The 16,273-nt window shown below is 37.1% G+C and overlaps 1 protein-coding gene and 1 pseudogene across 1 annotated transcript in view; both read left to right on the top strand.

Annotated features, from left to right (window-relative positions):
• LOC126007287 (tudor domain-containing protein 6-like) overlaps positions 1 to 12,513 on the top strand; it is a 115,540-nt pseudogene extending 103,027 nt beyond the window's left edge.
• A 722-nt stretch (positions 12,514 to 13,235) lies between these two features.
• The window catches only part of MEGF10 (multiple EGF like domains 10), a 171,642-nt gene continuing 168,604 nt past the window's right edge, over positions 13,236 to 16,273 (top strand). Inside the window, exon 1 of the mRNA XM_049771802.1 lies at positions 13,236 to 13,281. The gene's annotated coding sequence lies outside the window, so the exon portion shown is untranslated. The remainder of the gene's footprint in view (positions 13,282 to 16,273) is intronic.

Raw genomic sequence — 16,273 nt, 5'->3', positions numbered from 1 at the left:
CCAACACCCATTCTTGATCAAAACTCTCAGCAAGATGGGAATGGAAGGAACCTTTCTCAATATAGTTAAGGCCATCTACCACTAGCCAGTGGCAAATATTATCCTCAATGGAGAAAAATTAAAGCCTTCCCTCTAAATTCTGGCACAAACAAGGCTGTCCTCTCTCACCACTCATATTCAACATAGCACTGGAAGTACTCGCTATAGCGATTAGGCAAGAAAAAGATATTAAGGGAATCCAGATAGAAAAGGAAGAAGTCAAGCTCTCATTGTTTGCAGATGACATGATACTCTACTTAGAAAACCCTAAAGACTCTACCAGAAAGCTTCTAGAAACAATAGACTCATATAGCAAGGTGGCAGGCTACAAAATTAACACACAAAAATCAATGGCCTTTCTATACACCAATAGTAATAAGGAAGAAATAGACATTAAGAAAACAACCCCATTCACAATAGTGCCACACAAACTCAAATATCTTGGAATCAACTTGACTAAAGATGTGAAGGACCTATACAAAGAAAACTATAAAACTCTGCTCCAAGAAATAAGAGAGGACACGCGGAAATGGAAACATATACCATGCTCATGGATTGGCAGGATTAACATCATCAAAATGGCAATACTCCCCAAGGCATTATACAGATTTAATGCGATTCCTCTAAAGATACCCATGACATTTTTCAAAGAAGTGGTTCAGGCACTTTTGAAATTCGTTTGGAACAATAAACACCCTAGAATAGCTAAAGCAATCATTGGGAAAAAGAATATGGGAGGAATTACTTTCCCCAACTTTAAACTTTACTACAAAGCAATAGTTATCAAAACAGCATGGTATTGGAATAAGGACAGGCCCTCAGATCAGTGGAATAGGCTTGAGTTCTCAGATAATGTTCCCCAGACATACAATCACCTAATTTTTGATTAAGGAGCAGGAAATCCTAAATGGAGCAGGGAAAGCCTCTTCAACAAGTGGTGTTGGCACAACTGGATAGCCACTTGCAAAAAATTAAACTTAGACCCCCAGCTAACATCATGTACGAAGGTAAAATCTAAATGGATTAAAGACCTTGATATCAGACCCAAAACCATAAGATATATAGAACAACACATAGGCAAAACACTCCAAGACATTGAGACTACAGGCATCCTCAAGGAGGAAACTGCACTCTCCAAGCAAGTGAAAGCAGAGATTAACAGATGGGAATATATTAAGCTGAGAAGCTTCTGCACCTCAAAGGAAATAGTGCCCAGGATACAAGAGCCACCCACTGAGTGGGAGAAACTATTCACCCAATACCCATCAGATAAGGGGCTAATCACCAAAATATACAAGGCCCTGACAGAACTTTACGAGAATAAAAAATCTACTCCCATCAAAAAATGGGAAGAAGAAATGAACAGACACTTTGACAAAGAAGAAATACAAATGGCCAAAAGACACATGAAAAGATGCTCCACATCACTAATCATCAGGGAGATGCAAATCAAAACAATGATGAGATACCACCTCACACCACAGAGAATGGCACACATCACAAAAAATGAGAATAAACAGTGTTGGTGGGGATGTGGAGAGAAAGGAACTCTTATCCACTGCTGGTGGGAATGCCGTCTAGTTCAACCTTTATGGAAAGCGATATGGAGATTCCTCCAAAAACTGGAAATCGAGCTCCCATACGATCCAGCTATACCACTCCTAGGAATATACCCTAGGAACAGAAAAATACAATACAAAAACCTCTTCCTTACACCTGTATTCATTGCAGCACTATTTACCATAACAAGACTATGGAAACAACCCAGATGCCCTTCAACAGATGAATGGCTAAAGAAACTGTGGTACATATACACAATGGAATATTATGCAGCTGTCAGGAGAGATGAAGTCATGAAATTTTCCTATATATGATGTACACGGAATCTATTATGCTGAGTGAAATAAGTCAGAGAGAGAGAGAAAAACGCAGAATGGTCTCACTCATCTATGGGTTTTAAGAAAAATGAAAGACATTCTTGCAATAATAATTTTCAGACACAAAAGAGAAAAGAGCTGTAAGTTCCAGCTCACCTCAGGAAGGTCACCACAAAGAGTGATGAGTTTAGTTAAAGAAATAACTACATTTTGAACTGTCCTAATAATGAGAATGTATGAGGGAAATGGAGAGCCTGTTTAGAGTACAGGCAGGGGTCGGGTGGGGAGGAGGGAGACTTGGGACATTGGTGATGGGAATTTTGCACTGGTGATGGGTGGTGTTCTTTACATGACTGAAACCCAAACACAATCATGTATGTAATCAAGGTGTTTAAATAAAATAAAAAATAAAGAAATAAAAAAACCTCTCAGTCAGATGATTTAAGAACGACATTGTTATAAGCCCCATGATTCAATTGGTGGAGGAGGGGATCAAGTGTTTAGGTCGTACTGAGCAATGCCCAGTACTTAATTCTGGCTCTGTGGTCAGAGATATCTCCTGACAACACTAGGAGGACAAAATGCAATGCCAAAGGTCAAACTGAGATCAGCTATGTGCAAGGCAAAATCACCTTTCCTTTTATACTATTTTCCTAGTACATTATTTGATTCTAGGCATCAAGGTTCTTTGGCTTTCAGCATAATAGAAGTGAAAACAAGGCCAAGGGGAAATTTAGAATGCATTTATAGCTTATACACTTTATTCACAAAGAACAGTCCAGGGATGTGGTGGCTCCCTAAACAAAGGTTAGGGAGTGGTATGTTTTAAAGTAGTCCTGATAGAATAGAAGTGGTGGCTAAGCACTCATAGCAAGGTATGTGGAGAGTTGGGGGCAGAGTCAGGGAGAACACCACAGTTTGGGGAACGTAAATGTGATTTTGGGTATTAAACTAAAGGGAAATGTCAGTGATGGGTCGCTCTGGGTTCAACTGGACACGAGTTGGTTCAGTCTAGTTCTTTAGTTAAGTTTTATGCCTCTAGAGAACATAGTAGTTCCTATGTTATTGACTACTCTGGGATGTGTAGGCCTTTGAGATGATATGGAAGCAAAGGCTTTGAGGTTACTACAGGACATAATTTTCTTGTCTACAGTAGTATATAGGTTTACTTCAGTTCTGATTAGATATTTTTCAGAAGTGTTATTACACTAAGGTCCTTGGCTAGTGAGTTTGTGTGCAAGCCCCTGTAAAGGTGGACACTCCATACATTAATTAGCTCTTAGAATCTTAATAGAAATCTTGACTTAGTGTACTTCTTATTATTTTTATTGATTTGAGTAATTATACAGAGGGCCAGAGATGTAGTTGAGTGGTTTAGCTCCTGCCTTACATATTAAGGCCTTGGATTTAAACTCTAGAGCCAATAAAAAACCAGAGCAAAATCAACACAAGCAATACTGCAGGATGAATCAGATGTGTCCACAGTATGTCAATACAAACTAATACCTTCATTCTTTAATCAGAAGTAAAATATTGACTTCTATTGAATAGAGTTACTAGGTGATACAAATAGTATAGTGCAAAAAGGTACTTTGCTTATTATAGTGGTATTGGAAAGTCAAGTTTTGATTAGTGTTTGTTCACTTGGTTTCATCAATTCATTTATTCTCTGGTCTTTTTAAAGCCATGAGCATTATCTATATAATAATATTTATATAGAGCACAAACTTTGGGGACACGACACTCTTCTTTATGTGACCCATGTCCACATTGGTGTGTTCCAATGAAGAAATGTCTTCATCAACAGAGAACCAGGACATTGGTAGGAAGCTTACCACAAATAGTGGAACAGTGCAGTTATGGTAGAGATGGGCCACTATGACAATGATAGTCATAGTGGACACGCTGAATAAGAATTGGATGCTAAAAGTAAATAAAAGAATATGTATAGTACCCCTTCACTAACAAAACCTCACTTTTGTTTAAATGACATTAAGAAATGACATTAATGACATGACATGTTAAGGAATGACATTAAGAAAAAGCTCACATTTCACAGCCACTGTCATGGAAGCAATGGCTCAGCTTCACAGTTTCACCACTGATCTCAGAAAAAAAATCAAGCCACACTGCTAAGACTCATGTGTACACTGGTATTTGGGCTGAAAACTAAACCCTCAAACAATGACTTTAAAGACCCAATGTGAGATATAACAATTTTCAGAAATGTCTCTGTTACTGAGTTTTTCAATAATTCTATTAGCCCTTTTGGTTTAGTAAGCAATATAAAATAAATTATTTAGTGTCTGCTTGAAAAGAAAAGAAATCGAAAAGCCTAAGAAACATATTGGAAGAGTGTATTTGCTACAAACATATGTCACAAATGACCTGATTAAAAGTTGGCAACATCAATTTGAATATTTCATAAATAAACAAATGGTTTGTAAGTACATTAAGGGGCAATTCTTTTGTTAATTGATTTATTTAAGCACCATAGTTACAATATTGCTCATTGCTGGGTTTCAGCCATAGAATATGCACCACACTTCACCATATAACCTTCCCACCACCAATGTCTTTCTTTTACCTACCATCTTCTACTTCTCAACTCTGCCTTTCTTTGAAGCAGGCAATTTGCTTCTCTCTCCATTTTCCTTCCCTTTCCTTCTCCTATCTCTTTCCTTTTTGTCATTGGGGTTTGCACAATTGTTAATAAAGGGTAATATTGTATGTCACTTTCTCCCTTTTCAGTATTGAATTCTTGTCCAGAATGATCAGTTCTAGCTATCATTGTCATAGTAGACCTTCTCTATTCTAACTACACTCACCTCTCTTTTTGGCAAGTTTCCTAACCTAGGCTGGAGCATCTGGCCTATGTCTCTATTGTCTCTGGGTATTATTATCATACTGTCTCTTGTTTTTGTTATATCCAAAAAATGAGTGAAATTATTCTATGTGTTTCCCTTTTCCTCTGACTTCTTTCATTCAGAATTATAATCTTCATTCCATCCATGTATATGCAAATTTCATGACTTAATTTTTCCTAATGACTGTATAGTATTTCATTGTGTAGATATACTACAGTTTCTTGAGCCACTCATCTGTTGTAGGGCACCTGAGTTGTTTCCAGATTCTGGCAATTGTGAATAGTATTACAATGAACATAGGAGTACAGAGGTATTTTTTTATTGGTGTGTGTGTCTGTGTGTGTGTGTGTGTGTGTGTGTTCCTGGGGCATATTATTAAGAGTGGAATTGCTGGATCATATGGAGAACAATTTTTTTTAGAAATATCCATTTTGATTTGATCTTTGTGCATAGTGTTAAAGAAAGGTCTTTGTTCATTTTTGCATGTACTTGACCAATTTTCTCAGCACTACTGTTGAACAGCCTCTCATGCTCCACTTTGTATATCTTGCTCCTTTATCAAAAATTAATTGTTTGTAAATCTGTGGTTTTATCTCTATAAATTCAATCTATTCCATTGATCCAAGAATCTGACTTTGGGGAAAGCGATTCTTCCCATCTTCTTTTTCCCAAGGATTGCTTTAGACATTCGTGGATATTTATTTCTTTTTGTGAATCTCAAGAGCTTCTAATTTTCTTCTCTGAAAAATATCATGGGTATTTTCATAAGGACTACATTAAATCTGTACAATGTTTTAGGAAGTATTGACATTTTAATTATGTTAATCCTCCCAATCCAGGAGCAAAGTATATTCCTCATATTCTCTTTTATTTCTTGAAGCAGCATTTTGTAGTTTTCTTTATATAGATCTATCACTTTAGTTGACTCCAAAGTACTTGATGTTTTTGAGGCTCAAGTGTGAATGAGAGTTTTTAATATCTTTTTCTTCTCTTTTATTATTTGTGTATAGAAAAGCCATAGTTATTTTATATTTTATATAAATTTATATATTTTATATTTATAATTTTATAATATTATAATATATAATTTATATATAATATATAATATAATATATAATATAATATAATATAATATAATATAATATAATATAATATAATATAATATAATATAATATAATATAATATAATATAATATAATATAATATAATATAATATAATATATAATATATAATATATAATTTTATAATATAATATAAATTTATAATATTTTATATTAATTTTGTAGCCTGACACTTTACTAGACAATTCTGTTTACTAGACAATTCTAGACAAGTTTCTAGAAGCTTTCTTGTGGAGTTGTTAGGATTTTCTAGGCACAGTGTCATCTCATCTGCAAACAGTGAGAGCTTCACTTCTTTCTTTCCTATGTGGATTCTTCGGTAAATTTTTCTTGGCCAATTGCTATGGCAAGTACTTCCAGTACTGTATTCAATAGAAGTGGCAAGAGAGAGCAACCTTTGTGTCAGATCTTAATAAAAAGGTTTTTATTTTTCCCTATTGAGTATAATGCTTGAAACTAATTTGTGACAAATGACTTTGACAATATTAAGGAAAGTTTCTTCAATTCCCACCTTCTTGAGAATTTTTATTATGAATGGGTGCTGAATTTTTTTGAAATATTTTCTTGACATTTATTAATATGTTCATATGGTTTTTGTTTTCTTTTACTAATATGGTATATTATATTGATTGATTTACACATGTTAAAACATCTTTGTATTCCTGTAATAAATCCTAATTGGTAATGGCATATAATGGCATATAAATATATAAATAAATATGTATGGTATAAAATATATAAATGGTATATAATATAAATGGTATATTCTTGACTAGTTAGATTATATTTGCTAGTATTTTTAATAATGACATCTTTACTTGAGCATCATGGCTATTTGTTCATATTTTGTTGAGGATCTTTGCATCTCTGTTCATCAAAAATATGGGCTTATAGGGGCCGGAGAGATAGCATGGAGGTAAGGCGTTTGCCTTTCATGCAGAAGGTCATCGGTTCAAATCCCGGCACCCCATATGGTCCCCTGTGCCTGCCAGGAGCAATTTCTGAGCCTGGAGCCAGAAATAACCCCTGAGCACTGCCGGGTGTGACCCAAAAACCAAAAAATATATATATATATGGGCTTATAATTCTCTATTTTTTGTGGTGTCTTGGTCTGCTTTTTTATATGGTTATGTTAGTTTCATAAAAACTATTTGAAACTGTTTCTGTTTCTTCAGTTTTCTGAAATAGCTTGAAGAGGACTGGCAGTAGATCCTCTTTTGAAGGTTTGAAAGAATTAAATAGTGAATTCATCTGGACCTAGGCTGTTGTTTCTGGATAGCCTTTTGATTATCCTTTCAATTTCCTCAATAGTGATAAGTATGTTCAGGTATTTCAAGTCATTTTCGTTAAACCCTGAAAGGTTATAGGAGTAAAAATTTATAAATTTCTTTCAGGTTTTTTATTTTGTAGCATAAAAGTTCTCAAAGTAATCTCTGACTACCTTTCACATTTCTGTAATATCTGTAGTGACATCCCTCTTTTCATTTCTGAATCTGCTAATTAAGTTTTTCTCTCTCCCTTTCTTCGTGTGTCTTGCTTGTTGCAATCTAGTTCCAAGTGAATGGGTCTGAAGCAGAGTTGTCAAGAAGATTAAGAAAACAAGACAGACATTAGAGAGAAAGCACAGAGGTCCGGGGGGCCGATTGCTTCATGGACAGAGAGCCCTGACTGTCCTTTCCATTGGATATTTATTGTTCAGCAATAATCAGTCATAGAAAGAAGGGCAGACAACAAACAGATTCTCAATCAGTATTAATCAAACATAAGGGAGTTTACAATCTCATAAGGTAATGTGAAGAATGAGAAGGCTTTAAGTATAATAACTGAAGGTCGTCTTCCTCCAGGGAAGGGTGACAGATAGGAGACTATTTACAGGACTCTCACCCCAGAGCAATGCCTGAGTGGCAGTGGTGTTCCAATAACTGTATTAAGAGCCCTTCAGTTTATTATCTGAACCTTCTCTCAAATTCCTTGGCCTCTAAAGGTTTGTTTTTTTTTTTACTATGTAGTTTCCTACTACAATCGGTTTATTAATTTATTTATTTTCTCAAAGAACCAACTCTTGCTTTCATTTATTTTTGGATTGTTTTTTGGGTACCAGTTTATTAATTTCTGCTCTAGTTTTATTATGTCCTTCTACCTGCCTAGTTTTGACTCATTTTGTTGCCAATTTTTAAATTTCTTGATATGAACCATTAAGTATTTATGTAGGCTTTTTCTTCCTTTCTGATAAATGCTTGTAAATCTATAAATTTTCTTTTTAATACCTCTTTTGCTGTGTCCCACAGCTTCTGATAATTCATGTTTTTATTCTCATTTGTTTCCAGGAATCTTTTGATTTCCTTTTTGCTTTCATCTCTAACCCACTTATTCAGTACTGAGCTGTTTAATTTCCAGGTTTTAAAGTTATTTCTCCAATGTCTGCTTGTAATTCACCTCTATTTTCCCTGCATAATGGTCTTAGAAAATAGCAAGAACAATTTTTATTCTCTTGATTTTTATGGAGGTATGTTTTATGGCCTAGCATATGGTCTTTCTTGGAAAATGCTCCATGTGCATTGAAGAATATGTAGCCAGTTTTCTGGAGATGAATTGCTCTGCATATATCTACTAAACCACTCTTCTATTTCTTTCTTCAGAGCCAGTAGATCTTTGTTAAGTTTTATCCTTGTTGATCTATCAACGGGTAATAAGGCGGTGTTGAAGTCTCCCACTAAGACTGTTGCTATTGATATCTTTCTTCACATTGATCAGCAGTTGTTTTAAGTATTTTGGTGGCCCATCATTGGTGTACATATCCATTGATTAGTAAGAAATGCCCAGCTCTGTATTTTATAATTGTTTTAAGCCTAAAGTCTGTGTCATCTGATATTAATGTGGCCACTCCAGCCTTATAAGGGAGTTGTTTGCTTGAACGATTGTCCTCCAACATTTGACTTTGAGTCTATGTTTGCTCTGACTATTCAGATGTGTTTCTTGTAGGCAATAAAATGTTAGGTTTCGTTTTATAATATATTTTGTTACTCAGTGTCTCTTAAATGGAGCAGTTAGTCCATTGATATTGATAGAGATAATTGTCATGAAATTAGGTGTCATTATTTTTTAGTAGTTTGATTTGTTTTTGGATTTGCCTTGCTTAAAGCAGACCCTTCAGCTTTTATTTTAAGCCTGATTTTGAGCCTTTAAAGTTCATGGTCTCTTGTTTATCTGTGAGGCTGTATATCCTTCCTTCAAACCTGAATGAAAATCTGGAGGGGTGAAGTATTTTTGGTGAAGCATTTATTTTAATGAGTTGTGTCACTATGTTCCACCTCTGCCTTTGGACTTTGAGGGATCTTTGTGATAAATCTGTCATAAATTTTAACTGTGCTTTTTGTTTGAAATTTCCCTTTTTGATCTTGCTGCTTTTGGTATTCTATCCCTATCTATTCCCATTTGTTGTTTTCTACATTGTGACTAGCATGTGTCTTGGGTGCTTTTCTTTAGATCTCTTTTAGCTGGGACTCTGGGTATCCTAGATGTAGTTGCATGCACTCTAGCTCTGTAAACTTCTTGGCAACGATGTCTTTGACTATTGACTCTTCATGGGTATTTTTTTCTGGGCTTCATGGATCCAAGTAGTATTATGTTTTTACTGAGTTTATTCCAGAGTTCTATTGTCATCTGTTTGCTTTCTTTGAGACTCTTTTCCAACCTTTTTTGTTGTATGGAGGTGTTATATAACAAATCTTTCAGCTCACTTAATCTGTCCTTAGCAGCTCTTACTCTGTTAGTAAGTAAGGCTTTTAACAAGTTTTTCATTTCACTTACTAAGTTTTTTAGCTCTGTTATTTTAGTTTGAAGTTTTCTCATTTCTCATTTCATATCCTCTTGATTCTTTTTGTTTGTTTATTTGGTTTATTTTGGTTTGTTTTGTTTTTTTTGTTGTTTTTGTTTGTTTGTTTTTTGGTTACACTATTGATGCTCAGGGGTTACTCCTGACTATGCTCTCAGAAACTGCTTCTGGCTTGGGGGACCATATGGGATGCCAGGGATCAAACCCAGGTCTGTCTTGAGTCAGTCATGTGCAAGGCAAAAACCCTACAGCTGCACTATTACTCTGGTCCCATCCTCTTGATTTTTATTTGTGTTTTGTTCAGTTTGTTCAGTGGTTTCTTTGAGTTCTTTGAACATTCTCTGCATTTTCTCTAACATCCTTATTGTGATGCTATATAGTAAGCCTGTACTTGTGGGGTCTTCAGAGCTACCATCTTCATTTTCTATATATGGTGTTATTCTACATTGCTTACCCAGTGACAAAGGGGAAAGGGGCAAATATTTTTTATGGTCACTCATTTAGTCATTTTGGAAGTCCAAATCATAGACATAAAAGGACAATTTATATAGATAAACTAAAAATTATATAAAAAACTAAAAAATATATAAAGCATTTCTGAAGAATCAAAAATTCTCATAGATTTCTAGTAAGAATGTCAAATTTATGGTATGCTTTTTGAAAATACCTAATGCCCATTCAATTTGGTCAGTCCTAGAGAATAGACAAACACACACATAAGGGGGCAAACAAATATTATGGGCTGTTCAAGCTTTGGTCACCAGGACAATTATCATTATTCTCAGAGGTAGGTCTTTATTCAGTACAATATCTCCCTTCTCGACAATTTTAGCTCTCATTATTTGAGCTGACTGAGACATTAGGACAGTTAGTAAGTATATCATCATACAATAGAAATATGAAGAGTAGAGCAAGGCATTTCATGTAGCTAAACAATAGGCATGTAAAAAACTCTAAATTGTTTATACTATTCTTCCTTAGGTGTATTTGTGCTTGTCCTGTTATCTCTTCTACTCTTTCCTGGGAACATAGTTTGCAAATCCTTTGTATTCTAAGTCCTAAACTATTTTTATCATGGGAATATTTCAACCTTGACATTTTTAGCTAGGGGACAATTTTCTATAGAAAATATTTATAGAATATTGAGGCCAGAGGTAGGATGTGTACCTTGCATGCTGCCAACCTGGGACAGACCTGGATTCAATCCTGGGCATCCAATATGGCCCCCAAGCCTGCTGGGAGCCATTTCTGAGCACAGAGCTGGAAGTAATTTCTGAGTGCTTCTGTGTATGGCCCAGAAATCAAAACCAAAAATATGGGGCCGAAGCGATAGCACAGCGGTAAGGCATTTGCCTTGTATGTGGCCAATAGAAAATGGACCCTGGTTAGAATCCAGGCATTCCATATGGTCCCTTGAGCCTGCCAGGAGCGACTTCTTGCAGAGACAGGAGTAACCCTTAGTGCCGCCAGGTGTGACCCAAAAAACAAATAAAAAAGAAAATATTTATAGAATATTATATAGTTAAAAACATATTGATATATTGTATGAATTCTGTGAAGTAAAAGTAACAACTTATGCCCAAAAAAGAACTTTTGTTCATAATGAACCCAAGTAGCCACCAACACTTAGAGAATGAGGAAATTGTAATATAGCCATATAATGGAATAATTATCACTAATAAAAAGAATCTGATTCAAATAATATTCATACATCTCAAAAATATATGAGTGTAAAAGGGCAGACACTGAGAATTATTACATTTTAGAACTCTAGAAAAAATAATTCTAAGGATCAGAGAGATAATACAGCTATTTACATGCATACTTCGATTGTGGCCAGTCCTGGTTTGATTCATGGTGCCACAGAAGTATTCAGTCCTGTAACCCGGTGGGAACCTACTGAGATGTACTCTCAAGCCTTTTCAGGGCCCCTCGTGCCTCTTCAGTTGGGTTTCCCCAATTGCCTAGTTAGTGATATTCCCCAATACACCCCAAAGAGAAGAAAACTCCAATTTATATGCACAGAAAACATCTCAGTGTGCCATGGATAAGGTGAGAAACTGATTTCAAAGAAATGCAAGGAAAATCTGGAATGGGTTATGGAATTGCTTACTGTCTTGATTGTGACTGTGGTTATATATAGGTGTTTACAGAGTGTTTGTTTGGTTTTTGGGTCATACCCGGCGGTGCCCAGAGATTACTCCTAGCTCTGCGTTCAGAAATCCCTCCTGGCAGACTTCGAGGACTATATGGGATGTCGGGATTCAAACCACAGTCCGTACTGTGTTGGTCATGTGCAAGGCAAACGCTCTGCCGCTGTGCTCCGGCCCTTGTCTACAGAGTTTAAAATTTACCAAAACATACAGGTAATTTAAGTGCAATACACATCATTCAATCATTCTATTTATTTTTTTTTAAAAATCAAAGGAAGTGAAGTGACCAGGTTTGATTATAAGGCACAATAAAAAACATCTGTCAGTTGGGAAATAAGTTACTCAGGACTATGCTCAACCTCAAGACTCTAGAGATGACATCTAGGTCCATCAACTAAGGAAAGTGAACAGTCAATGAAGCAGATTCCAGAATTCAGGGCTCACCCAACCCACAATTGGAGAAGCACCCCCCCCCCTTACTCCCCATTTCCCTTCTTTTCATTTCAAGTTTTGTCCTGGTTCTCCCGAGGTCCCCTTAGCAAGTCGGCAGAGGGAGCTATTCCCCAAGAAATCTCTGCAAGCAGACGCTGCCGAGGGCAGGAGGGAATTTCTTGGGTCCTGAAAATTCATTCTCTCAGCTTTGCAAACAAACTCCAGCAGGCTGGTGCACCGAAAGCAACCCCGCTCCCCGCCCCAAATCCACGCCCCACTTTCCCAGCCACTTAGTCGCACAGTCCCTGCACCGTTAGGCCACCCGCCGTCTTCCCTCTCACTTGTTCCCTGGCACCTCTGGGGATCTGCCAGTGGGCTGCTCGGGTGCAGTTGCCAGGCCCCCCACCTGACAAGTGAGGGTCTAGAATTGTTCCCGGGAGAGTTTGCCTACTCGAGCATAAACGATTTGTCAAGGTTGCTCTGGGGTGGTGGAAGCCGGTCAGGCCAGAAAAGACCCGGGTCCGAGCGCAGAGCTCCCGTCCCGAGCATCCCGGCGGTTGCGCTCGGGACTGTGCCCACGCCAGCGACTCCCCCAGCAGGGGCGGCCCCAGCCCAGTGCGAGCAGCTGCAGCCACGGCAACTGTTGGAATCCCGGGGACCGGCTAGGGTTACTCTCCGCCTCCCCCGGTTTCTGGGTCCAGTCGAGGAAAGCAATCCCTAGCTTCAAGTTTGCAGCAAGTGGACTTGCAAGACGCGCAGAAATGGGAGGTGTCTAAAAACGCGTGGAAGCCTGCACTGGCCCGCATCTCCATCTCCTGGAGTCCCGCTCTGTCCTGGGACGCGGCTGGAAGATTCCTAGCGCTGCTGGGAACAGATTTTGTTTCTTGGCTGGCGTGTGAAAGAAAACTAGTTGGGGGGAAAGGAGGCTGTGCTGAGAAACTCAGGACTTCGGGACCTGGTAAGAGTTGGGCAAACTCAGCTAGGGGACACTGGACCTGCTGCTTCAGTTCTTCAGAGTGGTGAATGCCTTTTTCTTAGGGGGATGCCCTGTGCAGCAGAAGATATGGGGCCCAGGGAGCGGGGAAGGGACAGAAGGAGTCTCTCTGGGGTGTTTACATATCTCCAGGGCTTATCTTTGAATTTGTTGTGCATTTGATCTTATTACTTGGGGCTGGCCTATTAGGAACTCCATGGAAGACTTCTCCTGGAGAGATAGAAACTCAAATTGCACGCTTACGTTTGCTGCAAAGCTACTCGAGTATTGCTTTATTTGTATTAGTTCCAAGTTGATGGGTGTCATCTCTGAAGAGGTTTGGAGGAGTCTGGCTGAGAAGAAATAGGGGCATTAGTGGAACCCATCAATCAGATCTACTTTGCTTTTCCACTCGGATGGGCACTTGTTTCCTAAACTTTTTTTTTTTCTCTCTTCTACTTGATATTCAGAAGGTGCAAATTGACAACTTAGGGTTGCTGCCCTTTCCAGAGTTCTTAACGTTGTTTCGGGGTGTCTTGGAGTCACAGGCTGGTGGCCTAGACTAAAGGGCTTTTTTTGTTTGTTTGTTTGTTTAGAGAGGAAAAGCCTTGCTCCTCAGCTGGGAGAGTCAGTTCTTCAAGTCATAGTTACCATGGGAAGGTTTATCTTGCTTTCGTCTTTTCAAATTCCCCTTGATTCAGGTCCTGTTAGAGAAACATTTTGTTCTTATTTTTGCATTGGCAAATAAGAATGAAACCAATGAGCTAATGAAGGATAGTGTTATCTTTGATGCACCCTTAGAAAATATCCTCACAGGAGAACCCAAATTTTAAGGTGAAAGGTAATTTTAGGAATGTTATTAATTTACAAGTTCTTAGACCTGAAAAGCCAGTCCAAGGCACAAGATAATGATGTTCTTTTTATTTTATGTTCTGAATCTCATTTGGCACATGATCCTCCCTTCTAAGGGTAATTCTTTCTTCATGGATAAAATGACAGGGACTAGATCATTTTATCCCCAAATGCCATCTTCTTGCTACGGCTGCTTTTAGGAGGTCAGCTCGCAGGATACTTTGTTTTGTTCTGCCTCTATGAGGTCAAAGAGTTCAGTTAAGGGTAATCTCGAAACAGCTCACAACTCTGCCCCTTTCCAATTGAGTGATTTGGAGCAAGTTCTTGAACCTCTCTATCCTCTTCAATAAGATCTGAATGAAAATCACAGTACTTTTGCCAGAGGATTATTGAAAGGATTAAATGAGTTAACATGTGGAGTGCTAAGCAAACTAGCATTTAGTAAGTATCTATCAATTATTGTTAAGCTACTATTAAGCTAACCATTTAACTCTCATATCTCTATAATAGTGTATGATGTTATATTAGTTCTAATTCCTGTTTGGATGGACTTTGAAGCTTTGCCTCTGTGGGTTTCTTCACTCCTACCTGGGGCATGAGGTTTTGTTAAGCTGATCTTTGACTTACTTTATGTGTTGCTTTATGTTAAATAGGCACATTTGGCAGGGCTACAATTTATAGGAAAAAAGTCAGATTGGGTACCAAAGGCTGCTGGAGACAGGCTAAAGGGTAGGGCATTTAAATTTTGTTTACAATCTGTTTACTGCCTAAGAAACTCCTTGCATTAATATATATTTTAATCTAATTGTTCCATTTTTAAGAAGTATCATTCATTCAATAGTTATTTATCAAGCATTTATTACATTTTAAGCATTTTCTGGTTTCATGTTTTTAAAGTTTAATTTTATTTTTGTAAATGAACATAAAAAGATACGCTCTGTCCATGTCCTTCCTTATTATTATAAGCATTTAGGGTTTCATGGGACATTCACACTTTGAGTTAAATATCAAATGCTGGTTAGCTGTAATGACTTCAATTCCTGTTAATTTGAGAGTATGCATCATTGAAGTATTGAATAAAATAATCTATCATGTAACCTCTGCCAGATTTCTGTTCCTGCCAGCTTCATTAGGGATAAATTTATGTTAGGAGGTAAAAAAAGAACTGGATAATCTTGTGTTTCTTTTATCTCAAATACTTAAATTAGCAGCTTTCCTCTTTGTTTTTGTTTTGTTTTTAATAATTTTTATTTTGACCAAAGTGGATTACAAATCTTTCCCAGTAATATTTTAGGTACATAGTGACATTAAATTAGGGGCATTCCCACCACCAGTGTTGTCCTCTCTCCACACCCCCCTTCCCAGCATGCATCCCATAACCCCTTCTTTGCCCCTGGGCTGCTATTATAAGTGGTCTCCTTTGTGTCTAGCTTGTTGTAGATTGGGTATCAATTCTGTTTTTCTTTTGTACTTTTATCATTTGTTTTAGATGTATAAATAATGTCACTTATTATTATTATGCCACTTATTATTGCATGTAAGTGTGTGACAACACTGATAATAGTAATAAGAGGGTCGGAGAGATAAGCTGCCAGGAGTGATTTCTGAGTGTAGAGCCAGGAGTAACCCCTGAGCACTGCTGAGTGTGACCCAAAAACTATATAAACTCACACACACACACATATATATATATATATATATATATATATATATATATATATATATATATATATATAAAACCATATATATATAAATAAGAAAGAGGAAATGCAAGAAAAGCATTTATCTCCTTGCTTCAGTTATCACCTTCTGACTTTAGGTATGTCTGAAGCATGGTGTGGTTATTTATTTTTGTTATTTTTGAACTATTATAATAATTTTTATGCAGTCAATATAAATACTAATCCCACTCTACTTTGATTCAGATATACTATGCTTGTATGAGGTAAGAAAGTTTGCAATCTTACGAATTGTTATGCAAACCCGTCAGGTGCTCATTTAGCAGCAAGTTTACCTTTTTCATCCTCCTAAGCTTGACCTAACACAGTCTTTTTTTTAAGAAACAAAGCTTGGCCATCTTCCAGGAGTGATTTCTGAGCATAGAGCCAGGAGTAGCCCCTGAGAG

This window comes from Suncus etruscus, chromosome 4 (assembly GCF_024139225.1).
Source record: "Suncus etruscus isolate mSunEtr1 chromosome 4, mSunEtr1.pri.cur, whole genome shotgun sequence".
Taxonomy (NCBI): Eukaryota; Metazoa; Chordata; class Mammalia; order Eulipotyphla; family Soricidae; genus Suncus; species Suncus etruscus.
Note: the sequence above shows the minus strand (reverse complement) of the source record. Positions and strands in the feature narration are given on the sequence as shown.